Below are 27266 nucleotides of genomic sequence, written 5' to 3'. Positions count from 1 at the left end.
CTTTCATAAGAGCCACACACTGTAACACTGATTCCCCTTATGTTTACGGATTTACGGAAAGAGTGAGCATTGGTATGCGCTTTAAATACTCCATTCTTCTCCGAGATAACAAATTTCTTTCACTCTACAAACACCAAAGATAACAGCGACAGTAACCACTAAACGGTTATGTACCACAAGTCTGGCACACCGCGCAGTTCCGTGTGCAGTCCGGTCCATAAGAATGTAACCAACGCATGAAGATGGTCTGCAGGTGGGTCCAGGTTTGTTGGTTTCTTCTCCGAACAAGGGTCACAACGTCACCGGTGTTTACAAAATAGTTCGGTGGTATGCTGGATGCTGCTGCACCCACGTGGGGCCAAAATTCTGCGAAACACTCCGCTTGATTTCTATCCAGGTGGCAGTCCAGAAACCTCTAGATTTATTCTACATATCAAGCTCGTTCAAACATTTTCCCACTGGACCGCGCCTCGTTCCTAATAGTGTAGCTCAAGTGGAGTACACACTGAGCTTTTTTGGCTAGGGTGACGATACAGTCTGAAGCAATTGATGCGACATAGCCCGGGAACATTTAGCAGTGACTCCAACTCGGCGATGTTATGCATTACGCCCATTTCGAGCAGACTGGGCCTCAGGGAATCATGTGTTGAGGAGCTCTTCGCTGGACCGGCGCCTACATGGTCGCGGGCAGCCACCGTTTCCTCCGCGCCATGTCGTGGAGCCAGCTGCAGCCTGAGGCATGAGCGCTGCCATCATTATCCGGTCTCCCGGAACCCCGTTCTTGGCGCGGCTGTCGGCGCGGCCGCAGGAGGCCCGGAGTCCCCTGCCGGGTGACTCGAAGTCGATGAGCACGGACCCGGGGTGCTGAATGAGCGTCACGTTAGCCTCGGTACCCTGGGTGGTGAGCTCGGGGACGAATCCACTGGTGCCGATGCCGGGGCTCACGTTCTTGGCCGGGCATCGGCACACCTGGTGCTTGAGCGCGTGCATCAGGTTGCGGTTGAAGAAGAGATAGATCCATGGGTTCACACAGCTGTTGAGGCTGTTGAGCAGCATCAGAATTGTCACCACAGCGTCTGCATGAAAAAATGGAAAAAAATTGAGAAAAGGACTTAAATGGAGTACGCAGAACACATTACATTTTGAAATCAAGTGCATGATGAAAGAATTCCCAAGCCAAGAAAACGAATGTGTGATGAAGGAACCGAGCCGCGAGTTTAAGCATGACGCCGCAGTATAGGTATATAGTCGACACTGCCTTGACTGGAGTGGAAATTCGGATTGATGCCCGATCACGCATTTGATCAGCCAAGAAACCTAGCTGTTCTGATCATCAGTGACAAAACCTCGGACAGTCGTCAAGTCGAACTAATTAATTTGAACCGTACCATGGCAAACCCCGTTCTCGTGTGTTTAGTTTGCACAGCGCACGCTCGTTTCAGTGATTCACATGTGTCAGAACTTCACTGAAAAATGTATTTGTAGACGAATATCAAGTCAAATATACTAAATAACAGTACGTTGGACAAGTTGGGGCTACGCATTGTATATAGTTGTCGTTTACAGCTCAAACCCGGGTTAAATCCCCGCCACAGCAGCAGCGTTCCAATGGAGGCCAAAGACAAGGAGCACTTGCATTGTGCAACATCACAACCACCCCATTTTTGCTGCTGTTGTTTTTTTTTTAAATTTGGTTTTAAAGTGACATAGCGCTGACCGAAACGCGGCATGAGTTTACGGTGACAATGAAAAGGTCTTGCCTCATAGTGCGCAGAATGAGCATTCTATTATTCGAGAAACGATTATCATTTTAATTTGGTATTGGAAATAGCATAATACGAATTGACGGAACCTTTTGCGGCGAAAGGCTGTCATTATCAGTGTCGTACCCCACGGAAGTACACATTCTAAATTATCAATTTTCTCAAGTTCGCAACGTTCTTTCTTATAGGAGTGCTTGTCATGTTTGACTAAATACTTCGCTCTCTCCAGTGCGCACTTCAATGAAATACAACATTCTTTTCGCATCTCCTTTTGACGTGCTCTAGGCATTTTTCCCTAGATGGCGCCACGGTGGTCTGAAAACGATGAACACGCCTCCTTAAAACTTTCGCCCACAAAGGCTACGTTCCTATGCCGTAACAGTCTTGGGTGTGGCTTTACGCCACAGAAAAAAAAAAGCGTGCATTCATGTATTTACTGTTTCGCGGGCGAGATTTATATTATTTTGGTGCACCGCTTTTGTCCACATAGAATCGCCATCGCCGTCTCTGCTCTTGGTTACCACCATATTAGCCTACCTATAACAAGTGCATGGACTCATCGAAACATTCTAGCTAAATTTACTGTATAGGGCGTTTCATGAAAACAGTATGGATTCGACCTCTTTGTCCAGCACGTTTTTATTGTCCTGAAAATAAAAAAAAAAGAAACTGGATGTCTAAATAAAGTTTTTGTCCATTTTACCTATACATTCAGTAAATACTTGGCGCGCGACACGTAGCTAGATGTGTCTGTTGACCTGCGAGATGCAAAGCAGCAAAGTAACTGAATCGGGGAGCCAGGTTCGTGATGCGACTGCCTATTTATTATTAGACACTGCTTAATCGCGCGAATTAAAGTATTACCCGCCATCTTACACGCGTCTGCAGAGCGGGAAGTAGCTCCTATTTGTTGTTTGATAGCAAAGCATCGTTTGTTTTCTGTCATGGCCGGTTTATAGGAATCAATCTGTAAATTAGGCTGATCAACTGCACGTACGGAAATGACAAGAGCGCTTGCATGACCGTCGCAAATCCCGTTGTTGGCTTCGTGTTCTCGGCTCGGCTTCCTCCGCCCATTTAAGGCGATTCGTTTCCCTTTCCGACAATCGTACCGCGGCATCCCGCCTTCGCTTCAACCGCCTAGTTGCTTCACACCGAGCCCCCTTCTCTGCATACGTCTTACGAATTCTCCCTCGCGAGCACCCCCACCATGTCAAAACGCATCCGAGGCTCCCGCACTATTACGCATATATGGTACAATGCCTGACGACGTTATCGCACTAGTACCAGTCACAGATCATCGGAAAAGTTCTAATTCAGCGACACACACACCACATTATTTATCTACACCACGCAGGTATATTTCACTAATCATCAATACCTACTCACGAATCAATCAGTCAACCAATCCCTACCAACCACCCCCAATCGATCAACCAACAATATACGTGTATTATAGAGACTTTTTACAAAACATTTCCCCAGCATCTGTTTAGACACGACGTTGGCCCGAGGTCTGATGATAGAACGCGGAGGCACCCTTGTCGAACATGCATCAGGTCTGTAGTTCCGGTGGCTGCCGCATTATATGATGGCGCCATCCAAATGTTTTCGCCGGCAAGAATTTGACTCGTCCTTGAAAGCTCCCTCTGAAATCAGGGTGCGGCGATGGCTTTCCGCCGCAACGAGCCCAGTACGTTTTCAGTATTAAACCCTAATATCCGTCTCCAGACCTGCTCGCGAACTAAGCCAAGCTTTCTGATAAATTTTCTTCAAGCTAAGGATGGGGCTGCCCCCGTTCACGAAAGTGTGTGACCAAGCTTCTCTGTTGTCTATGGAAGCGCACCCTTTTTCTTTCCATTTCTTTCTGCAGCTGTTGACGGGCATATCTCATTTAATAAGAGGAAGAGGAATCGAAGCTCAAAGGAACACTGAGAGCTTTATGTTCGCATAAAAGGACGAGCAACGGGTTTGCATATGGCGCAGGAAGTGAGCGAGCGCTAGGGTGAGGAGCGGGCGAGGAGGGTACAATGCATAGAGGTCCTGTCTGGAAGGCTGGTAACGAGCCTTCATACTTTATCAAAGGGCGGTAATCGCCAAGGAATTGTCGGTGCCAAGGGACGAGGCTCGCGAGATAGCTGAACTTTACACTCAGTGCCTTTTCTTTTTTTTTTTTTCGTCGACCTCTATCCAAGTCTCCGGCAGGAATATGACAATTTCAACTGCTAGCAGCCTTCATTTTTTTGCAGTTGTTACTAAATAGCAACCGCAAAAATATGCAAGATGAGAGCTGCCAATGGCTCAATCTGGTGGTCTGTCCCACTCGTCTACATTACCCTGCAGCTTCTCTTTCACCTTGCACTGGACTCATTTCTAAAGCACTGGACTCATTTCTAAAGTCTTAAAGGGAACATTTAATACAGTCTGGATAACCTGTAGTGTCAATATCGACAAATAAATGTTTTGCGTGTTTTCTGGCATTACATAGTTTATAACTCCCTTGCTGTAGTGACGCGTGATCAGCGCTATAAGAAATTGCGTTACGAGCAGCCCAACGTCGGCTGTGATATGATTTGGTTGTTGTGGCGACTATCTGGCAGATATAAGCGCTTTTTCGATTTATCCAAATACTTCTTCGTTCTTCGACAAATCCGAAAACGTAGCAAACAAAGTGCTGATGTTTCAGTTTTCCAGCGGCATCACGTATATTTTCAGATACAGATACATTTTCAGATTCTTGCTCTTCGATGCCCTCATCATGCACGCCCCCGGCCCAAACTTGAACCAACAAGGCGATATGAAATCTCCGGCAATATTGAATCCAGCTGCTTGACCCAGAAATATTGCTTCTGGACAGCTTCGGAAGGTAATCTTTTTTTTTTTAGAAGAAATGACATTTCCAAAAAGGAGAGAATGATTTTCGACGGATCAAATGGTTCCGCTGACGCGTTCAAGTATGGCTTCTTGCTTTTCTGTCTCGAGCTATCGCCGTGCTGTTTTGGTCGTGCAGTTCAGTCTTTATGTTCTTTATTTAGAAACCTAGAATGCTGCGCCATTTTTTTGCTCTTATTCCTGAACATCGCACAAGCCTGAAAAACAGCATGATGAAAGTAAAAGCTTGTGCACTTGCAGGATTTCAGATGAAGATGCTTAAAACCAGAAATTTTAAAAGGCACAGACCTTACAAAAAGCAGGTATATCCTGACTGTGATGCCCTATATTAACTAAATTCGAAGACTGCTAATACAGTTTAGCAACATAAACAGTACGTCAGAAAAAAAAAAAAAGAGACTGCTGCACGAAACTTAACGTTGCATTTTGCCAGAGTATACAGGTTGCGAATCATGTTTACCTGAATTACTGTAACCCTACATATATATCTCGCTTTCCTCTCCAAGTTGCGATCTAATAACGATGTTATTGATTTGGTCGGCTTTTCTTCTCTGAAATGAGGTGAACGACGATAACTGCTACGCCAGTCCTCCTAGTATGTGAACTCTTGAAATTTCTTAAACGCTGAGGACGGTGTTGCGCTTAAGATCATTCTCACGACGGTGACGAGCCAAAAGCTCAAGATGGGTGGCATCAGAACTCTGCAGACAACCCATAGCCTACGTGTGTGTTCTTGGCAGAGTGTGTTCTTAGCACATACTGATAGCTCTTGGGGCTCCGTGAGGTAGAAACATGATGTGAACCTCTACTCTATAAAATTTTGAGTTGGCGCTTTTGGTGTTGCCTGGAACGTTGTACCTTTGTCGGATGGCATTTCCGCATAATGTGATAGCTTGCGACTGTATGCCATTGAAAGTGTGGTCAGATAATGGAGGCACAAATTAACGGATCAGAGATTAAGAGAGCAGAAAAATACAAGTTGCATGTGAGCGAACGAGCGTCTGTCTACAAGAGGAGCCGTAGACAGGAGCGATTGACGCTCTCGAAAGGCTGATCTTAAGTCTCTCACCTTCTCATTTTTGTGAAGAACGGGACTTTCAGGATTCAAATTCAGTGACTGGGTGGAGGGAAAGTGACGCAACCATTGTGGAAGTGTTCCCAGTGCCTTGGGGCAGCGACCGAGGAAACAGGTAATGTCAAATATACGTTTAGATGTATCTTTATGGCATCGTGCCGCCATTTCGAGACACCTTCAGAGAAGCATGTGATGACCTGATATAGGTAGATTTCCTGAGAAAATGCAAGATTGTGTGCAGACAGACGTGTGGAGGTCAGTGAACCTTGACATAGAACTCGATAAACATGCATCAGCAAATTCTAATTCATTCAAACCCTCCATGTATAACGCAATTCGCTATTCCTGTGAACATTTTCCTTAGCTGTGTACCTTTTATAGGTATCATCATTGAAACAAGCTCTAACAAAAAAAAATTATCCTTTCAAACTTTTAGAAAGTAAAAATGTATGTTCCTTCCAAAAACACATAAGGATTGCTTCGAAGCATCAATGTAAAGAAACTGACCATCTGCTAACCAGCATAAAAAGAAATATAATCCCTAGACACAGCACACCAACCAGTTTCAGGTTAGACAGCGGTTCTGTCTTCCGACGAATACGGCCACTTTGTCTTTGCTTCAAGAATTTTATTTTATTATTGCATTGGAAACTGCTACAGAAGAAAACCTGAACCGACTCGTAGACAGACCATATAATAACCATATAATGCGACCCCGTATCCCTCGAACTTTACCGCGAGCACACTCATCAGATTATAGGTCGCATGTGATTCGCACACAAAATCCCACTGCGCTCACCTTGGGAATTTTGCAGGTAGTCTCTCATCTGTAGCTTAGAACTGTCGACGTTTTTCATTCCTTGTTCCACGCTAAGATTTCTGCACATCCCGCTAAAATCCAAAATTTATTTTACAGTAAAGGGAAGACGCATGCAGTAACTACCTCATTACTCAATTAACTCCAGCATCGCGCTGTGGGGAAAAGAATACAAAATGGGGGAAAAAAGAAAACAGAAATTGTCGGCGAATTGGAAGTTCTGCGGTAATCTCGACCACCTTGGTTGAACTGCCATAGCACAGCACAAAAATATTTTCTGCATTTTTTCTCCTTTGAAACGCATCCATCATGGCCCTATTATGGCCCCTGTCCTCGAACTCAGCACGGAGGGCTATAAAAAAGTTAGCCATAGCCTCCTGAAGAGGAATCAGTACTCCTAGATTTCCCAGGTGGCCGGCGTCAAGCGCACTCATGGCCGCGGGAGCATCGTCACGGCGTCAGGTAGCTTTGAGTTCTTTCTTTCTTTCATTTATTATTATCATAGTTTAGTACAGTTACGTGTACGCTTAGGAGCTCAGTTTAGTCTCTTGATCCAGTAGCCAGGTTATAGGAACCGGCCGCTAGAATTTTGAGGGCTTATTCAAGTGTCTAACATTCAATTTGTAAGGGTCAAAATGAAATTTCTGGAAAACTTGACAAAAAACTAGTGGCCTAAAATGAGACATTCTTTTCTCTAGTTTGGGCGAGATACGCAGTAAGCAGAATTAATTCGAACTCGTGCGTGTTTGAAGAAAAACTTTGAAACTCTACCGGTTTTAATGATTGTTTACTTATCCTTAACCGAGTGCTGCTAGGATTATTAATACAAAAGACATTAAATGCAGAGACAGCCAGGTGAAGCTGAACTGGGATGGAGTAGCATTTCTGTCAGTATGGCCGGCCGACGGAAGAAACGAATTGCAGGCGCTGGTGCTGGTGCTGGTGCTGGTGCTGGTGCTGGTGCTGGTGCTGGTGCCGTATGCTGAGTGCTGAAATGGGCCGATTAAACGGTAAAAACGGCATACTTGCATCACGTCTGGACTCCTTGGAAAGGCAGCTATAAAGTTGGAAGCTGCAGCAAATGAAAAAAAAAATATTAGAAATGACTTGTTTAAATAGCAAAAGACACATGACCAACATCACCATAGAAAACGACAATGGCTACCATGCTAGCGCAGGCGCTGTGGATGGGTACTGCATAGTCGTTACCAGCAGAAAACAAAAAGTCAATGAACGGCTATTCATGGGTGGTGCCTCAACACTCTTGAAGTGACAGTAAGGAAGGAAAAAATGGCAAGCCCAGAAAAGAGGTCACATTCAAAACCAACAGAGGGACAGGACAAAAGCGTTAGAGAGGCACCAGCAAGCAGACACAAGCAGCTAGGAGAGGAGGGCAGTGCGGGCAGCTGATAATCTCTGGCGAATCCAACATGAGAACATGTGCAGGAACCGAATGAACCTGGGTACAAAAATGCAGGCGGGCTACAGAGTTGATATTACCAAACCGTGGAGAGGACAATGACCGCGGTGCTACAAGAGACAAAAAGTCATTGTACGGGAATGGTGAAGGGCAGCCCTGCATCATTCCCTGCAGGGTTGCAGGGAATACTGCAGTGACTACAGGATGGTAAGGTCTCGAATTAGTCTAAATCTGAAAAGGGAACGAAACAGATTAGTAAGAAAGAAGTTCATCAACGAATTCGCGTTGAGGGGGAGGGCACAAGAGTTCAGGATCTCTCTACAGAATAGATATTTAGCTCTAACCGAGGATAACGACATTAGCCTAGAAGCAATGAATGATAATTTCAGAGATATCATTACTGAGTGCGCTGTAGAAGTAGGCGGTAGGATAGTTAGAGAGGATACCGGTAAGCTGTCTAAGAAGACGAAGGATTTGATTAAGAAACGCCAAAGTACGAAAGTTTCCAATTGAACAGACGAGACTGAATTGGCAGAGATACCAAAGCTAATCAATAAGCGCAAAATGGCCGATATAAGGATGTATAACCTGGAGAAAATTGAGCATGCTGTAATGAACGGGGGCAGCCTTAAATCGATGAAGAAGAACTTGGGCATAGGCAAAAGTCAGATGTATGCGCTAAGGAACAAGGCGGGCAATGCCATAACGAATATGGACAAGATAGTCAAAGTAGGCTAGGAGTTCTATACTGATCTTTACAGCAGCCAAAGTAGTCACGACCTTAATGAGATTGGCCGTAGGGAAAAACAGTCAGACGTTCCGCCAGTGACGAAGGACGAAGTTAAGAAAGCATTAGAAACTATGAAAAGGGAGAAAGCAGCTGGAGAGGATCAGGTCTCTATAGATTTGTTGAAGGACGGGACGGATATTGTGCTAGAAAAACTGGTCACCCTGTATGCGCAGTGCCTGGTGTCATCTACGGTACCAGAACCATGAAACAACGCAAACATTATCTCAATTCATAAGAAAGGGGATGCTAAGGACTTGAAAAATTACTGACCAATCAGCTCACTGTCTGTTACGTAAAAGGTATTTGCCAAAGTAATCGCTAATAGAATCAGGACAACTTTAGACTGCAATCAAGCAAAATGTCAAGCAGGATTTCGGAAAGGATACTCTATTGTCTATCATATCCATGCCATCAACCAGGTGAAAGAAAACTGCTCGGAATATCACCAGCCCTTATACACAGCATTCTTTGATTACGAAAAAGCATTTGATTCAGTTGAAACCTCGGCGGTGATGCAGGCATTGCAAAATCAGGGTGTAGGCTAGCCGTACGTGAAAGTGTTGGAAGATATATATAGAGGGTGCACAGCAATCATTTTTCTGCATAAATAAAGTAACAAAAGTCCTATAAAGAAAGCTGTTAGGCAAGGTGATACGATCTCCTCAGTACTATTCACAGCTTGCTTACAAAAAGTATTCAGAGACTTGGAATGGGAGCAGTTAGGGATAACAGTAGATTTAGAATACCTCAGTAATCTGCGATTTGCTGATGACATTGCCTTGTTAAGTAACTCATGGGATGAATTGCAAAGAATGATTGATGACCTAGACAGGAAAAGTAGAAAGGTAGACTTAAAAATCAATATGCAGAAGACTAAAGTAGGGTTCAATAGCCTAGGGAAGGAACAGCAGTTTATGTTAGGCAGGGAATCACTGGCAGTAATAGAATATGTCTACCTACGACAGGTAGCAACCGCAGATCCGGACCATGAAAGGAGAATAACAGGGACAATGAGGCTGGGATGGAGCGCATTTGGCAAGCACTCCGGGATTATGACTAGCAGCTTACCAGTATCGCTCAAGAGGAAAGTATACAACAGTTGCATTTTACATGTACTTACTTATGAGGCTGAAACGTGGAGGCTAACAAAGAGGGTTCTACTTAAGTTGAGTACAACGCAGAGGGCTATAGAAAGAAAAATGGTAGGGATAACGTTAAGAGATAGGAAACGTGCAGAGTGGGTCAGAGAAATAACTCAAGTCACTGACATTCTAGTGGAAATCAAGAAGAAATAGGCATGGGCAGGATATGTAGCGCGAAGAAAGAATAACCGATGGTCGCTTAAGGCAACAAACTGGATTATAAGAGAAGGAAAGCGTAGCAGGGGGCGGCAGAAAGTTAGGTCGGAGGACGAGGTTAAGTTTACAGGGGTCAAGTGGATGCAGCTAGCCCAAGACCGGGTTAATTGGAGGAATATGGGAGAGGCCTTCACTCTGCTGTGGGTATAGTCAGGCTGAGGATGATGATGAGGTGCAGGGCGTAACCTGCTAATGATAGCGGTAAGCCAAAAAGATGTTCTGTTCTGTCAACGGCCGAAATTTTTCAAGGATTAGTGAAGCGACTCGATCATACACGGAAAATAACTCAAATCAGGCGCAAATCGTGGTTTGCACTGTTCTGTTTGAGAAAGGATGGAAACCGGAGGTCGAAATGGTCGTGGCAACTGCCAATTCGGATATCAGAAAGCCAGGCAAGGAGGGAGGCTTCGATGCGGCAAAAATAAACACTGAAATGCGAGCAGTGACCATTAATTGGCAGACGTTTTCGGCAGTATGGCATCCACTTTAGAGTTATGCTCTATACTATAGGCCACGTAGTTGCTTCTTCACTGGGTCCGGAAATAACCGGGAGTAGGAGTTGGTTATAACGGAGAAAAAGAAATTTAAAATGGTTGTCGAAAAGAAAAATGCCATCTTGCTCCTTTGACCGAGTGTTGCGCAGGACCCCCTGAGCGGAACCATCAATCGTTAGCCAAGCGCGAGGACGGAAGCTGGTGTTCAAGACCACAGTCACGCTGCCTGCGGCGGACAGGCAGAAGCTATCGAAGATTTGACGAACCCAGATTCTTCTCTGCGTAGGCTGAGCGCACAGACGATGATAAGTTCATTTTGTGATTGAAGAGCCTTGACCTCCGCTATCAACCGCTTGCTAACCGGTGCCATGTCGAGAAATGCTAGACAAGTTGGCCCAGAGTGTTGATTGGTCGGTCGTAAAGAACGTCTCTTCCCCAACGGCCCAGTGTGAACATAAGCAGTCTGAACACAGCTTAAATGGTAATTGTACGTGGTGTTGAAAGTTCTGTGCACATGACTACTACAATAAATGCATAATAAAAATTTTGCCTGTGGAAATCATGGCTGAAAACGGGGCTGCGCGTCGTGCAAGGAAAAGGTATCTTTCTCCAGCACTCCCGAAGACGGAACTGACCAGAAAGCGCAAAACAGACATTACCAGCAGTGATCATGTTCTCGGTTCATTTAAAATTGTGTACACAACACATTTTGATAATTATTATTCTAGCGGAAGCAGTTTTACAAAATTATGCTAGCGAGCCTCATGCGTAAAACCTCTCCACCGTCAAAAAGTATGTAAGCATCGCACTGTATTTAAGCGCACTGAACACAGAGCAAGCATAGCGCATCTCTAAAATTATTATGCTGCATTGAAGATGCCGCATTTCAGCAAACAAAAATATTTACAGCAGCAAACTGTGAAATTTGGATAATCGATCTTGGTGCAAACAGCTAACCATCAGGTGATCGAGTGGCGTCCCATCTGTCATGGTTGAAACGCTTCAAATGTCCACCAGAGCGCGGTAACGCAAAACCGAACGATTACGGAGCAGGCTACAGAAAGCATGCGTTAGCTGATAGTTAATACCGGTCGAGCCGAAAAATTACAGTTTTATGGTCTAGTGGTGTTTCCGCCCTTCGTGTATAGCCTTTCTCTATTTTGGTATGCAAGTTAATTTTTTACGTATTCAAGTGTATATGAGTGCCACATTTTATAAACCAGATCATGGCGTGCTTTTAGTAATTGGCAATGTATTTCTCACAATGAAAGTAGGAAATAGCGCCTACACAACTTTCTTGAGCCATACATCGAATATTAAATGTCAGAAGTCAATAACTACTGCCCGAAACTTCGAGCGTTCCATTATAACTTTCTTGAGCCATTTATCGAATAATAAATGTCAGAAATCGAAACCCGCAGCCCTTAATTTGTGGCATGAAACGAGAAACGTGAGATCTGAAGCAAACCGCAGGTCATTTTCGCGGCTGTACGATATCTAGTTCTGACTGCATGTTAGACGACGCTAACTTGATCGGTTTTAATAAGCACCCTTATTAAACTTTATAAACCGAACTGAACCAAACCAAACCAAACAGCGAGTATCTGTATGAATACACAGGTAGCAACGGGAAGTTAATGCTACAACTTCTGCAGCGCCGCCTCATTACTGTAATTCGAGAACCTAAATTTGAAAGATAAACCTCATGCCCTGCGACGGCAGACAAGCTTTGGCTACTGCCTAACGAAGCAGGTAACCTAACTAAGCTCGGAAAAATGTAAATATATAAGGAATAGAAATGCAGTTTGTGAAGTGATCATAAAAGTAAGTCCTGAGGTGGGACACCTGGTCAAAAGAGAAAGGCAAAAAACACAGACAGGAAATGCAAGCTTGAACGTCGAACGAAAGGCTCTTTTAGCAGCAGGCATAGTGGAAGCAATAGAAGAGCTCCTTAAGTTAAAGTATGGTTTTAATTAATAGGCGAAGAGCAGGCGATATAAAAGATCCTTTGAAAAGTATGGTTCTAATTAATTAGCACGATTTGCCTGTTAGAAAATGAAATGGGTAAATGCGGAAACCGATGGAATGGAAAGAGGAAGCCATGAAGTTGATGAGATAAGAAAATTACAGCCCATCGGGCAACGAGGGATGGCTTCAAAAGAACACAAGGAGGCAAAGAAGTCGCCAGTATTTGAAGATTTATTCGAGAAAAAATGGGAATCGAAACCGGAAGTACAGATCCTAGACCACTGTAAAATAAACGTGTCCACTGCTGGCTGGATCGCTAAAGTTCGGGATAGAAATAAATGTGAGCAAAAACTTCTGAAACCGCATAAGCTCTCTGCGTGAAAAGAAAGTAGAAAAGTATTCAGAATGTGGGCGGAAGCTATTTGAGCGTGAAGTACATTAGGTTAATTATAGCTCAGATATTTAGGAGCGGCAGTATGGCTATCTCACTGAATGGAGAAGCTGCACAAGATACAGCGTAAACAAAAATTCGTGATTATGAATGTTTTTTAACATTAGAGAAACATTTGACAAACAGGGTTCCCATACGGCTGAAGCGAATTCTAATTTAGGCGGAGAAAGGTTAAACATGCTAACAATTTGATGGAAGAGTAACAAAACGAAGATAACGATATAAGAAGCCAAGAGTCCTATTAGTGTCATTAGTGTTGGTCGCAATATGCAAGGACCATGCTAGGATATGAATGAGGCTAACTTCCAAATACTTACGAGTAGAGAGAGTAGACACAAAGGTAACTAAAAGGACATTTTTATGAAGAATGTCGGATATCTTGCGATGAAAAGTAATCAAACATATTTTAGCGATATTAACATACATTAACCCATCTTTGCACCAGGCCTCGATTTGTATAAGATATTTTTGGAGGATAGTGTGGGGTAGCAAGCGGGGTAGCAAGCGCTGTTAGAAATTGGGCGGTATATATTACTCAATCGTCAACAAGTAAACGAATGTTAGAGGTAATGGTAAACGGCAGCTAATTGACGTATATAAGGACAAGCAAGGGTATGAGCACTGTGCCTGGAGGAGCACCTGAGGTAACCGGGAAAATAAGGGAATGTGGTTGCTAGCGTATACGAATTGTTCTCTGTTAGAAAGTTTCGGAGCCATTGCATCATAAATGATTAAGGTTCAGACGCTAAAGTTTTAGTAGTAATCATTTATGTGGTTTCTCTCCCACTCGGCCCAGTAGGGCGACAACAGTGCCATCGCATTTTTCTTACACTACTGATTGGGCTGGTCTATACATAGAAAGTTATAAGACTACTATCAGGGCGAATGGGCGAAGAGAACCTGCCACAATTAAACATGTGCTATTGCGGGGCTATGAGGTACTGAGATTGATTGATTCATTAATCACCTTTAGTGAGGCAAGGGTATCTTAGGCCAAAAATCGCCAGACTGGCATTTGATGATTATCATGTGAAATAGCGAAATTCATGAAATACTGCGAATATAAAGAAAGGAAAAGGTGCTGTTTAAATGTCCAGAATACAGTCGGAAATCTAAATAAAGATAACCTTAAAATAACGGGATGCCCCGGAAAAAAAAAAGTAACATGTTTAAATTAAAGGAAGCTGCAGGGTTTCTCATGTGCAAGAGGGCGAGGAAATTTCTAAACTGCTTGGTTACGGCGCCCTCTTGTCTGCCTGGGTATACCGGGGTGGATATTCTTTATTCTCATGTACAACAGCGTCTCGGGAGGCTATGACATCGACCTGTCTAGGTGTAAAGCTTATAAACCCGAGTTATGTAGATTCAATTACGGGCTCTCGTCAGTTCACTTAGATGAGGCGAATTAGACAAAACTAATTTTCTTTAGAAAGTTTTGTTTTATAAATGATATTTTTATTTCTGAGGTGCTGAGAGCTATTTTAAAATGAATCTCGAATCAGTACAATACCGAGCCATCCGCTTTGTTTACTTTAACTACAGCTACTTCTCTAGTGTATCTAACCAGTATCTCATCTGCAGTGCATCTAAATCTCAAGCTAACCTACTACTTCTCTTTCATCGACGTAAAATTTTCAGACTATGTCTTCTTGATAAATTTTATCGTTCACAGCTATCGAACTCCGTCATTCTGCCTTCTCACCGAACTTCGCAACATGTCAGCCACAACAAAAGTGTTTATCCATCATCTGCCCACACCACTGTGCAACTATTTTTCATTTTTCATCCAGACTGCTAAAGACTGGAAGGAACTTCCCCCTCAAGTCGTTTCCCCCTCAAATCAGCAAGATTTCAAAAAATCCGCAAAGAAAACAAATTATTTCTGATAACTAATGTGTAATTTTGATATTATGCGGCTATCCTTCATGTAATAACCCAAAACTCGGGCATTTGAGGTGCATTTTAAATCAATAAATGAATAAATAACGTTGCCAGGTTTTATTTATTGGTAACACGGTATTATGTCAATGCAGAATTTCACTTGGCAGGTCTTGAAATAAAGCAGAATACTATTGGCCGATTATCTCAATGCATGCCCACGGCAAAACTACAACTAAAGAAGTAAAAAGGGCATGACCTGGGTATTGGTTGAAGTATAGGAAGCACGAATGATTATGTAAAGAACGTCTGAAGAGGCTGAATAATGATAGGTGGGTAGACTGATATTACTGCTGAGTTTGGGTCACTGGTTAGAGAAATTTGAAGGAAAATAAGGAGCGAAAGGGAGTGACACCTGTTGTCAACACGTTTCGTAGACGTTTCTTCCAACATACATACATACATACATACATACATACATACATACATACATACATACATACATACATACATACATACATACAAAACAAACAAACAAACGTACGTACGTACGTACATACATACATACATACATACATACATACATACATACATACATACATACATACATACATACATACATACATACATACATACATACATACATACATACATACATACATACATGATAGATACATACATACATACATACATACATACATACATACATACATACATACATACATACATACATACATACATACATACATACATACATACATACATACATACATACATACATACATACATACATACATACAAACAAACGTACGTACGTACATACATACATACATACATACATACATACATACATACATACATACATACATACATACATACATACATACATACATACATACATACATACATACATACATACATACATACATACATACATACATACATACATACATACATACATACATACATACATACATACATACATACATACATACATACATACATACATACATACATACATACATACATACATACATACATACATACAATTATCCACCCAACTCCCAACTACGGAGGAATAGAAGTAAATGAGCGGGCGTGCGGAACGACGGACGGACGGACGGACGGACGGGCGGACGGACGGATGGATGGATGGATGGATGGATGGATGGATGGATGGATGGATGGATGGATGGATGGATGGATGGATGGATGGATGGATGGATGGATGGATGGATGGATGGATGGATGGATGGATGGATGGATGGATGGATGGATGGATGGATGGATGGATGGATGGATGGATGGATGGGTCGGTCGGTCGGACGGACGGACGGACGGACGGACGGACGGACGGATGGATGGATAAATGGATGGATGGATGGATGGATGGATGGATGGATGGATGGATGGATGGATGGATGGATGGATGGATGGATGGATGGATGGATGGATGGATGGATGGATGGATGGATGGATGGATGGATGGATGGATGGATGGATGGATGGATGGATGGATGGATGGATGGATGGATGGATGGATGGATGGATGGATGGATGGATGGATGGATGGATGGATGGATGGATGGATGGATGGATGGATGGATGGATGGATACCCTTGCTGTGCAGTTACCAGTATTTATGAGCCCTACATGTTTACATATTAAGCGAAATGTTTATTAGTTTGGTTAAAGATCCAAATATGGTGAAGTCGATGTCGCATTACGGAGCATCACGCGTGCAAAATAACAGCGAAGCGTTACAGAAGAATGAGAGCTTGGGGAAATATCTGTGTGTACCGACTGAAAGAAGCGAGCGTCTGTTACTACGATAACGCAGGCGGTCCTAAAGAACAACCTCCTAAAGAACTGCGGCAACAGTGACGGAGGAGTAGTCGTTCGCAATAGCTCGCAAGTAGAAGCCTGTCTTTGACTTCGCAGCTGATTAACAAGTGAGTAATGATGAGGAAGATGATGTGAGCATGTTTGTGATGTGATGTGATAACAACTTTAATTTGCCACCAGATAAGGAGGCCCCATTCCCCGCCCCCGTCAAGCAGGCCTAAGGGACGGGAGCCAAGACCTCCGCGATCGGAAGCAGGCAAAGAGGTATTGGCTCTTCGCGGCTTCGTCCGTCAGGCGAATGGCTTGTTGCTGTGGAGCTGGGGCCTCGCTCCGCAGCAGGGCTTCCCAGGCTTCTCTACAATTTATATTTGTTTTAGCCCCTGAGGTGCTAGTACATTCCCAGATTATATGGTCGAGGGTCCCTCTCCTCACAGTGCTTGCATTTATCGTTTTTCCTATCGTCCATCTGGACATAATATGCCCAGATCGGGTTTATAAAGTTCCCAGCTTGCAGGCGCCGCCATGCGACTGCCTCTCTATTGTTTAGACTTTTATCCGGTGGTGGCTCCAGTCTCCTGCTTAGCCTGTTATTCTGAAGAATCTCCGGAAAAGTTTGCAGACGCTCGTCCATATTCCGGCAGTCGGGCGGCTCCACAGTTACCCGGAAGTAGAGAGCTCGGGCTAACTCGTGGGCCGCTTCGTTGCCAGGACCGGACGTGTATGCAGGGATCCAAATTAGGAGAGTTTTCCTGTTTAGTCGTCTACTGGCCAGAATCCTTGCCGCTTCCGGCGAGACCCTACCCTTTCCAAAATTCTAAATAGCCGTCTCGCTATTGCTGATTATGAAATTTGCTTGCGTACCAACGCAAGCGAGTGCTGTTGCAGCTTCTTCAGCCGTTTCGGCGTTGCGGCTTCTAATGGTGGCGGCTGATACCGGGGCACCTCGGCCGTCGACCACCGAGGCGACCGCCGCCCTCGTTTTGCCACTTGCCGCATCCACGTATGCAACCGACTTGCTGTCCATCGAAACGAAGCATCTGATTAGTGCTTCTGCTCTCTTCTTCCTCCTCTCTGTGTTGATAATGAGATGCATGTTACGAGGGAGGGGGGGGGAGTTTTGTTTGCGTGCTGACGTCATAAATGTATTTGCCTCAGAACGTTGTCAATGCCAGAAGTCGACAACCGACGAGGGGAGGCTCACGTGTGATCACTAGGTTAGGAAGTACATCGTTGCCGCAAGACATGTCACTGCTTTGTACAAGGCCCCGGAGAGCAAGCACGACGTGGCTCGCCATACCAGGAAATACGTCACTGCAAAGAAAAGACGGTACCACAGTGTGCTCGAAAACGCGACAGCAGTTGAGATGTAATATATGTTCGTTTGGTTAGTCCTGTACATGAAATGTCTATGAATATGCTTGTGCTAGCGCTATCGCCCTTTTTGCGTGTATCCGCCAGAACGGCCTTAGCTTCCGGGAACGTGATCGAACCGAATATCACAACCGGAACCAGACCGAGTATGCATGGCAGCATGAAGATGCCAAAACGGGCTTGTGATACGCCTAACCGTGCCTGCCACCCCGCACTCCTCGGCCGCTAATGCCAACCAAATTTCACTGATTAAGCCCTAAGCCAGTACGGTTAGTTCTACCAATTTTTTTTTTATTATTATTATTATCGACAATGAGTTAGGCTTAATTTGTCAACGCGCCAACGCATTTCCCTCGCGATCCCACGAGTTATCGTAAGAGCATTTCTCATTCACGCTAAAGCCAGACCGAACTAGAGAAACCAGAATTGCCATTAGACAATCGTCGGCCCAATTAGCAATGCTGTTCTCATGCAACCGCCCTTTTCGATAAGGCGCAGGCAACATAATCTTGGTGCAGTTGCGCGAGTTCCCTTAGGCACATCAAAATAAACCTTCAGTGCGCATTCCTAGCCATTGTGTTCGTCAGCAGAAGCTTCGTGCGACTACGAGCTTCGAGAATTGCTTGTACTCGCCAACCTTGTTTCAAAAAATTTCGTTCTGGAGATGTTCTGCCTTATGTTCCGCCAACGCAGCGCAACGCTTGCATTCCCTTTCATTATGAACAGGTCGGAGCGAGGCGTAGGGTTCATTTTTGCAGACACGCTATATAGGTGAACAATGCAGGCACGGGTGCTGCTCGGCTAGGGAGTGCTCACTAAACTAATACACCCTTCAACTGTCATTTTATCAGCCGTCGTATTTTGGGACAGCACACCAAAGTAATTTTAGGTGGCGTAGTTCTACTCAGTGTAGTTAGATATCGGCAGTGCTTCCTGTCAGTCTCGAGAATATAGAATACTATTGGGAACGCATCTCAATAGCGGCCAGCGTATGCGTCGAGCCAGTCGCAATGCTGTTGATGTTGTGTTTGCGTCGGTGACATTCAACATGAACTATGGCAGGCGTCATAGAGTAGCGTAACTTCTTCTTCTTGCCTCTGTACATACTGATTTTAGATCTCTCAACGGTACAGTTTTCATCATCATCATCATCATCATCATCATGAGTGGTACGGTACCACAACCTCTTCTTTCTCGCCCTGCTCGTACGACAGCATTCTAAACGGCGATTTCGGCTCAAAACTGCCTCTAAGTGCAATATTCAGTAGAGTGATACACGCAGACAGTGAAAAAGGTGAATGAATTGGGTGCTGTTAATAACTGCAATCACTCAAGGGTGCAATCTTATTTCTTAGCTTAGAGATATACGTAATGTGGCTATTTCTAATCAAAAACCTCCAAGAATCCCGCCTTAAAGGTAATTAAACGTCTCGCAAGAAAATAGCACATAATTTTCGTTCTTTTTTTTTTTTTTTAGAAAGTGAAGAGTTGAAATATTCTATCAAGTTGATTCGAACTCCTGCCTTTCGCGCTAAGCAAACATTCGTTGATAAACGTGGACACACCTTTTCTCTCTTTTATATTTCTTCTACACATAAACGATGAAAATGATTACTTTCTATTGGTCCTAATAAACTTCTTGCCGCTAGGTAGCTCTGCCCAGTTGAAAGCTTTGGGACACTACAGTTGCGAAAACAGAATCATGTCATATAGTAGCTCCTTTACTCGCAAAATACTACAATTGCCATACTACAAATTCGTGTCTTCACTTTAACTTGTTTATGAGAAGTATTAAGATAATCTCCTTCTGCCATATTTCTACATGTTTTAACCAACCTTTTTTTTATGTGAGACTTATGGTAAAGGAAATAACGTCGATCATCGGCGAGCATACGCCCCAATATTCCTTTATTATGGAAATAGGCTTTTCAATATGTAGGTACGAGAGGCAGTACACGCTTTCTTTTTTTATATATATCTGGATAAAAATACAATCACCTCATTTCAAATGAACAAGTGTTTAATTTGTCCTAGTTTGAAGCTCGTCGCGCCTGAGCAATAAATTAAAAACAAGAAAGATGTGAGGAAACCACAATGAGGTATGTGAAATTTAGGTGAAGCTAGTGTTTAGCACGATAAAACAAGGAAGACAGAGGAGATAAAAAAGCGTGTACGCTGGGCATTTGTCGATGTTCATTTTGCCCTGTAATTTGTTTTTTATTTTCTTTGCAGCGGCAATCACAGTAATGAATCGTTAGAAGTATGTACGCTTCGCCTATGCTTTTCATTCCGCTAACCCAGACGGAAAAAACTACAAAAAAAATTTCTGATGTCACGACAGAATTTCTGTGCGGTTTTTGACATGACACCTGTTGTGACAACAGAACATGCTGTAGTAACATCAGAAATTTCTGTAGTTACAACAGAAAAGGGCTACAGAACTACAGACAACAGAAATATACTACAGAAAAACTACAGAACTACAAAAAGTACTACAAAACTACAGAAAAATCTGGTGGTTACGACAGAACTACAGGAAATTTTGTCGTATTTTTAACACAGTTCTGTAGTTTTTCTCGACTGGGAAGGACTTAAATATTAGCTGCTGCTTTATTAAAAACAGTTACTGCAAGAAATAAAAGCTTCACGCACCTCTACCCTGACAATGTTGCAAGAGGGCGTATACACGAGACAAAAAAATCTGAAATATGAGGCCGAGATAAAGAAGACGAAAAAAACTGGAACTGTTCGGTCATTAAGATGTGTTTAGGAGAGGTGATAAAATCGGCAGCATGAGAAACGGAGAGTGCTGCCACTCCAGCCGCTCGCACCGACTACAGAACAAATTTTACCAAAGGCAAGCAGCCGTGTCGAGAGGCGGGACATCAAGAGGACCAAGTGGAAGGAACGGCATAAAACGAAAGCGAAATCTTAAACTACAACCGCTTGATACAAACAGGAAGAGGCTGAAAAGCTATACCCTGGATGTACAAGAAATAATAAAGATTGAAAGAGGCCACAACAGGCAATTCAGTTTAAAACATGTCGAACATTCGTGGGATCTTAGCATCCTTCTAAGCTTCAACTCGATGTAGCATTCACAGTCTACTGGGAATAGAAAAGAATATCCGGTAATTCAGGATTTCGCCAATAACATGGTTCCAGCGAGCGTAAACAAGCCTTTTTAAGAATCCCGGATAGCGTGACCTGAGTACTTTCTTTGAGGCAGTATCTATTTACGTGCCTGCCATTTTTCTTACTCTTAGTTTTCTGAAGGCAACGTGCTTCCTGAAAACTTAAACGCAGGTAGAACCCGAAAACAATTTTTTCTTTTTCATTTGGCCAAACGTTTCCTTCGGAGAAACGAAATGGGAAATCTTAGCCTGTACACGCCCGTATACAGTGCTGCCACCTTGTAAACTGATATTCCCAGTACAAGAAAAAAAAGAAATTACGGTGCCCTGTCAGAAATACTACAAAAATTTATGTACTTCTGCCGTAAACATTATTTTTCTGTAGTTCTATAGTACTTTTTTGTAGTTCTGTACTTTTTCTGTTGTAGTTTTTTGTTGTTGTCTGTAGTTATGTCTACTTTTTTGTTATAACTACAGAAAATTCGGATGTTATTACAAAAAACTTTGTTGTCAAAACAGCATTCCTATCAAAAATCGCACAAAAATTGTCTGTAGTTTTTTTTTTTCGACTGTTTACTTATTTGTAGAGCTTATAATAAACAAAAGCATTTGACATGAATCCCTTAGTGCGACTAAATATTAAAAATTCTAATTCTAATAGCAGCAGTCGGAACCGGAACGCCGTTTTGAAGCGATACTGCTAGCAGCCCATTGGACGGGAAATATGGCGCCGGCGTTGTGAGCGAGAAATCGCGGTCATGGCGCTGATAGAGGATAGTAGGCGGCAGGGATGACCTAGCACTGATTCTTCAATCGTTTGTGTGACTTAACGAGACACGAGGCATCAGAATGTTCGAAGGACGAAGGAACTGCCAACTCGGGTGGCCCATTTGTTGTGGGGAGGTGAGACTTTCAACGTACGCTATCGCGCCATGCCCTTAAAGCTGGAGCTTTAGCGTCCCTCGTAACTTTTTAATAATACCAACAAAGCCGGTAAAAAATATTGGGGGGACACTTAAGCTTCGCCTTTAAAAGCGTGACGCGAGGGCCTCAACGGCTCCCTTTTGTGGTTCAGATATGCCAGTCGCCTAATCACTATTTTGCCTCTATTATCTCGCCATCCATATTCGTTAGCATACAGTTGTAAACTACACAGTTATGTGATAAACCATGACAGATAAGACGCAACAGGCTCTGTAGAGGTTATAACTCGGGTTAGGACCCAGTTAGGCCTCGAAGTAAATCAAGAGCATGCTACTGCAGTCTGTAATTGACAGGTGACATGGCTGTGCGCTGATTGGTCGGTGGGCTCGTCACGAGACGTTAGGACCATTTTTTTAACCCACACGACCAACACTAGAGTAGAAAATCTCCTATACCTCCAATGGTGTTTTGCTACGCTAGTTTAGCTGGTGTAGGTTAAAAACAATGGCCCTGTTATGACGCGCCCGAGTAGGCAGGATCTTCATGGGGGCTGAGATGTGAATTGAACTCGGGACCCTTCCATCTCGAGCCACACACTCTAACCTTACGCCATGGAGCTGCGTTCGTAGTGCGTCTTGGTTAAAGCGGTGGTTTATTTGTACGCCGAGTGATTTTTGACAAAATAGTTTATATGAATGTTAGCGTTTGTCAGATATATGAGTAGTCGCAAAAACTAAAAAGGATCAGTGCATGCACGCGAAGAAAGGGGAGCCGCAGACAGGAATTATTAATGCTGTCACGTCATCGCCTTAAAGGCGGAACTCGTGTCCCCCAAATGTTAGTTTCTTGCAATGAACGAAGCCTGTGGTATGCGCGCGTTTGACGGCAGGCTAGTCCTTCGCCGCTGCAACTGCTAAGCGTGCCCACAAAGGAAACATTGTCGGGATTACATGCACGCAAAATGCGCCTGTGCAGCCTGAAAACATGATACCAGAACACTGCAAACAACACGAGTTTCGGGATTCCAGTTTTGTCTGCCGAGCAGATGGAGGCATTCAAGTCTTGCGCAATAAATCCTTTTACCGTTCACAAAAGCATTTTCCGACTTTTATGATACTCAGTATTGCGTAATTTGTGCGCCAACCTTCTGTTATTTCAGTTTTGTGATATTCTGGAATAAATAATTCCAGAGATAGACGTTTCCATATACACACAGAGCTTACTCTACATTTTACTACATAGCCATCCCTAGACTGACAATCAACACTTTCCCAGTCCTTGATTGTTATAAAGGAGGCTCCAGCATGACCTCGCCTCGAGCAGCACGTGTGCGACGTGGGCGCATTTCTGTTCAGCGCAAGCATATTTCACCGTGGTCAATTCGCGCCTTCCTCGAGCTCTCTCTCTCTAAAGGTATGACGTGGCTGCATTATTGGATCCCGTCTGCGACTCCTCTTTCAGATTTATGTTCGCGTTCACGCACTTCGCTATTGGCTTCACTTTTCCCTGTATTATAAATAACACGCCTACTCATTTCACGCGCCATCTCAAGCCTATCCTCCTCCTCCTCCTCATCATCATCGTCATCAGCCTGATTATACCCACTGCAGGGCGAAGGCCTCTCCCATATTTCTCCACTTAACCCGGTTCTGTGCTAGCTGCATCCACTTGACCCCTGCGAACGTCTTAATCTCATCCGCCCACCTAACTTTCTGCCGTCCCCTGCTACGCTTTCCTTCCCTTGGAATCCAGTTTGTTACCCTCAGCGACCACCGGTTATCCTCTCTTCGCACTACATGTCCTGCCCATGTCCATTTCTTCTTAATTTCCACTAGAATGTCGGTAACCCACTCTGCACGTTTCCTATCTCTTAATGTTACCCCTACCATTTTTCGTTCCATAGCCCTCTGGGTTGTCCTTAACTTAAGTAGAACTCTCTTGGTTAGCCTCCAAGCCTATATTTTGTATTAAATAAGGTGTCATATTATGGGAAATACCTTCTGCTCGAGTTGTGATACTGCATCACACTACCTACGTCCAAGCTCTATCTTGCGCGGCACATCGCAGCACCTAGTAAAGAGAGAGAAACCGCCCCCATGTAGCACGTTAGCACTCTTATACCGACCCTGCGACACTCCCGGAATGTCCTCCTTGTCTGCCCGCTCACCAGCAGGAATGCAATGGCTTGCTCACACTGCTTGCTGAATTGCACAACTGCTTCTCCATGAAATCTTGAGTTTGTGTATATGCTGAGCGAGAATAGTTACCGACGACAGTTCGTGCTCTCAGCCATTACATTTTTTATTTTTATTTTTTTACAAGAACTCGAAGTCATACATAAGGACATGGCGAAATGTTGCCCGAGCAGATCACTCCACCCTCTCACAGACCGTATGCTGCTCCCGTTGTGCTAACGAAAACACAAAAAAGAAAACGAATGAAACTCTTCGGTTTTGTGTTGACTATCGACGCTTCAACAAGTCAACAAAAAGGACGTCTACCAACTACCGCGCCTCGAGGCTGAACTTGATCGCCATGCAGCGACATGCTCGATATACCTTTCTTCCACAGATCTTAAAAGTATGGCTACTGGCAGATAGAAGTGATACCCTTCTGACTCTCTGCTGAGCCACGAACCTTTCAACGCCTAACAGACGCCAAGCTTATCGGCCTAAAGTGGCAAACATAATTAGTATTCTTTTTTCTCAAACACATTCTAAGGTTACTTTGTCTGCCTAAACGCTGTCCCCCAAAATATCAGAACCGCCGACCTTACCCACAATTCCACGAAGTGCCGGTTTGCTCTTGGAGCCATGTCGTCAGCAACAAGGGTGTCCACAAAAGCTGCATCCTTCCTGACACCATTCGACAAGAACGAGTTGCAGATGTTTCCGAGCTTCCGCGCTTACTGCCGACTTACACGACCATCGAAAGGGAACGCCGTCTTCCAATGATTCGATAACAGCAGCATGCCTTTGCCGTCTGGAATGCAGTCTGCAGTCTTCCCCTGTCGTAGTTCACTTCGACCAGGACGCCGATACAGAATAAAGTTCACACAGACGCTATAGCAATAAGGTCCTCGGGGCCGTCCTCATCCAGAAACCGAATCGCGCCAAATATATTGTTACGTGGCAGCAAGCTGGTGAACACAGAACACAGGACAGAGAGAAGATGTTGGATGACCGTGAGAAGTTTTAATGAATGGTTGGCGGGCCAAGCGCGAGCGTTCCTGCCCACGCCACTGCTCGCTTCTTCCTCCTTGCGCGTCCGTAACAATATTATCGCATACTCTTGTCGGGTTTGGTTGGGAGCAGAGTGTGGTTATCCAACGGCAGAAAAGAATGCCTCGCGGTTGTTTGGGAGCTCTCCAATTTCAGACCTGACTTGTACGGACGCCCGCTCTATTGTTGAGGTCAGCCACCTCCCCTCTCTATGTCGCCCGAGTACTCTGAGAGATTCCGCAGGTCGACATGCGCGGTGGACTTTTCGGCCGCAGGCCCCACCTCCGACTTCCTCTCGCGAGCCCCCCGTTTGCTCTCCGCTGCTCCACACACGCCGATGCCAAGCTCGTGACTCAGTACATGGAAGAAGCCCGACAGCTGGCGCGTCGATGCATGCAGGTTTATGGTGCATCAATGAGCGTGCTCTATACGCATGTTCGACCTCTGGCGTCATGACTTTCATTTCTTCCCTGGTGATCGAGATCAGATATGGACCCGAATTCGACGCCGCGGCCTTAGCGAGAAGCTTTTCAAACGCTAATTTGGGTCATATGAAGTAGTTCGCCATATAGAAGATTGAACTGTGAAGTGCTCCCCTAGTAAATAACGCGACCGTCCCGCCGATTGACCACCACGTCATACGTCTAGGCGCTTTGGTAATGCCATACTGCGCATAGGAACGATGCGCTTTCGGGACAGGAGCAGCGTAATTTGTGCTATATTGCGCTATTGAGATTGGCTTCTGCCGGCTCCGCGCGAGTCGCCGGCGAAGGACAAGAGAAACTGGTGGTTGCTCCATCGCGGTGCCTTGACCCCGCTTTGCTGAATCTGAAGCCTGTGATCCTGGTCCGCTTACCCCTTTCTGCCGGTGGCACCAAAAGAAAGAATCCACTTTTTTGTTTCGTTCTCTAACTCTGTTAGGAACTATCTCGTGAAAAATATGAGCTGTTCTAAATTTTGAGGGATAACTATGGATCTTTATTGAAAATAGCGCAAGCAATCGAATCGCTGTCATCTAAAGTTTCAAGGTCTGTTTCTTGGCAAAAAAGTGGCCAAAATCACCGAACGACTTCAAGCTGTTGGAATATGAAACAATAATTTGAGTTGTACACGAGCATGGTTCAGTTATGGAATGATCAGTAAAAGACGTTATACTGTAACAAAGAGAAAATGTAAAGACTTAGCACTCATTTGTCTATGGCATATGCAGGAAGACTATTTCGGTCATCAAACCGTTGCAACCCTGCAACCTTGAGCTAGTAGAAACAAGAAACAGAACAGTAATAAAAATTGACAATATTTTGCCTAATGCATCATGGGGAAATTAAAATAAACAGGAACCGGTGTCTCCCTCTTCCGACTAAGCTTCACGCGCGATTGAACTTGATGCAACAATGCGTCCTTAATTCGCGATCGTTGAGGTCACTGCAAGTTGGAAATAATTGCCTACTCATGTCAGCATCAATGCCGAAGCCTTTCAAACAAATCTTGAGATATATAATAATCAGAGCTAGACCAGTGTTCAAAATATTTCCATATATTTTCCACTTGCTATGTCATTATCACCAGCAGAATAGTTTTTCATGATGTTTTTGAATTTATTTCTAAAACTTAGTTGTCATATAGTAGCATGTTCCATGTATTCTTTAAATTAGAGTTCCGTTTAAATCCTTTGTATTCCCCCCTGACGCGATGTTCCAATAAGGGATAAAAGCATGATTAAAGAAATAAATAAAAACCGTTCTCGCCTATCTTGAACCGAAGGAAAAGCCTCAGAAACTTGTCTTGGGAGTTACTGTCACTACAAGTCATGCACGTGTTCTACGTAGAGAGAGGCACAACAGAATAAGACCTAAATTTTAAGA

General features: G+C 44.0%; 1 pseudogene; it reads right to left on the bottom strand.

Moving 5' to 3' along the window:
* Positions 1-639: 639 nt before the first annotated feature.
* The window catches only part of LOC146198194 (oxytocin receptor pseudogene), a 40180-nt pseudogene continuing 13553 nt past the window's right edge, over positions 640-27266 (bottom strand).

This window comes from Amblyomma maculatum, chromosome 2 (assembly GCF_055883805.1).
Source record: "Amblyomma maculatum isolate TAMU_Amacu chromosome 2, ASM5588380v1, whole genome shotgun sequence".
NCBI lineage: Eukaryota > Metazoa > Arthropoda > Arachnida > Ixodida > Ixodidae > Amblyomma > Amblyomma maculatum.
The sequence above is the reverse complement of the archived record's forward strand: the minus strand, read 5'-3'. Positions and strand labels throughout refer to the sequence as shown.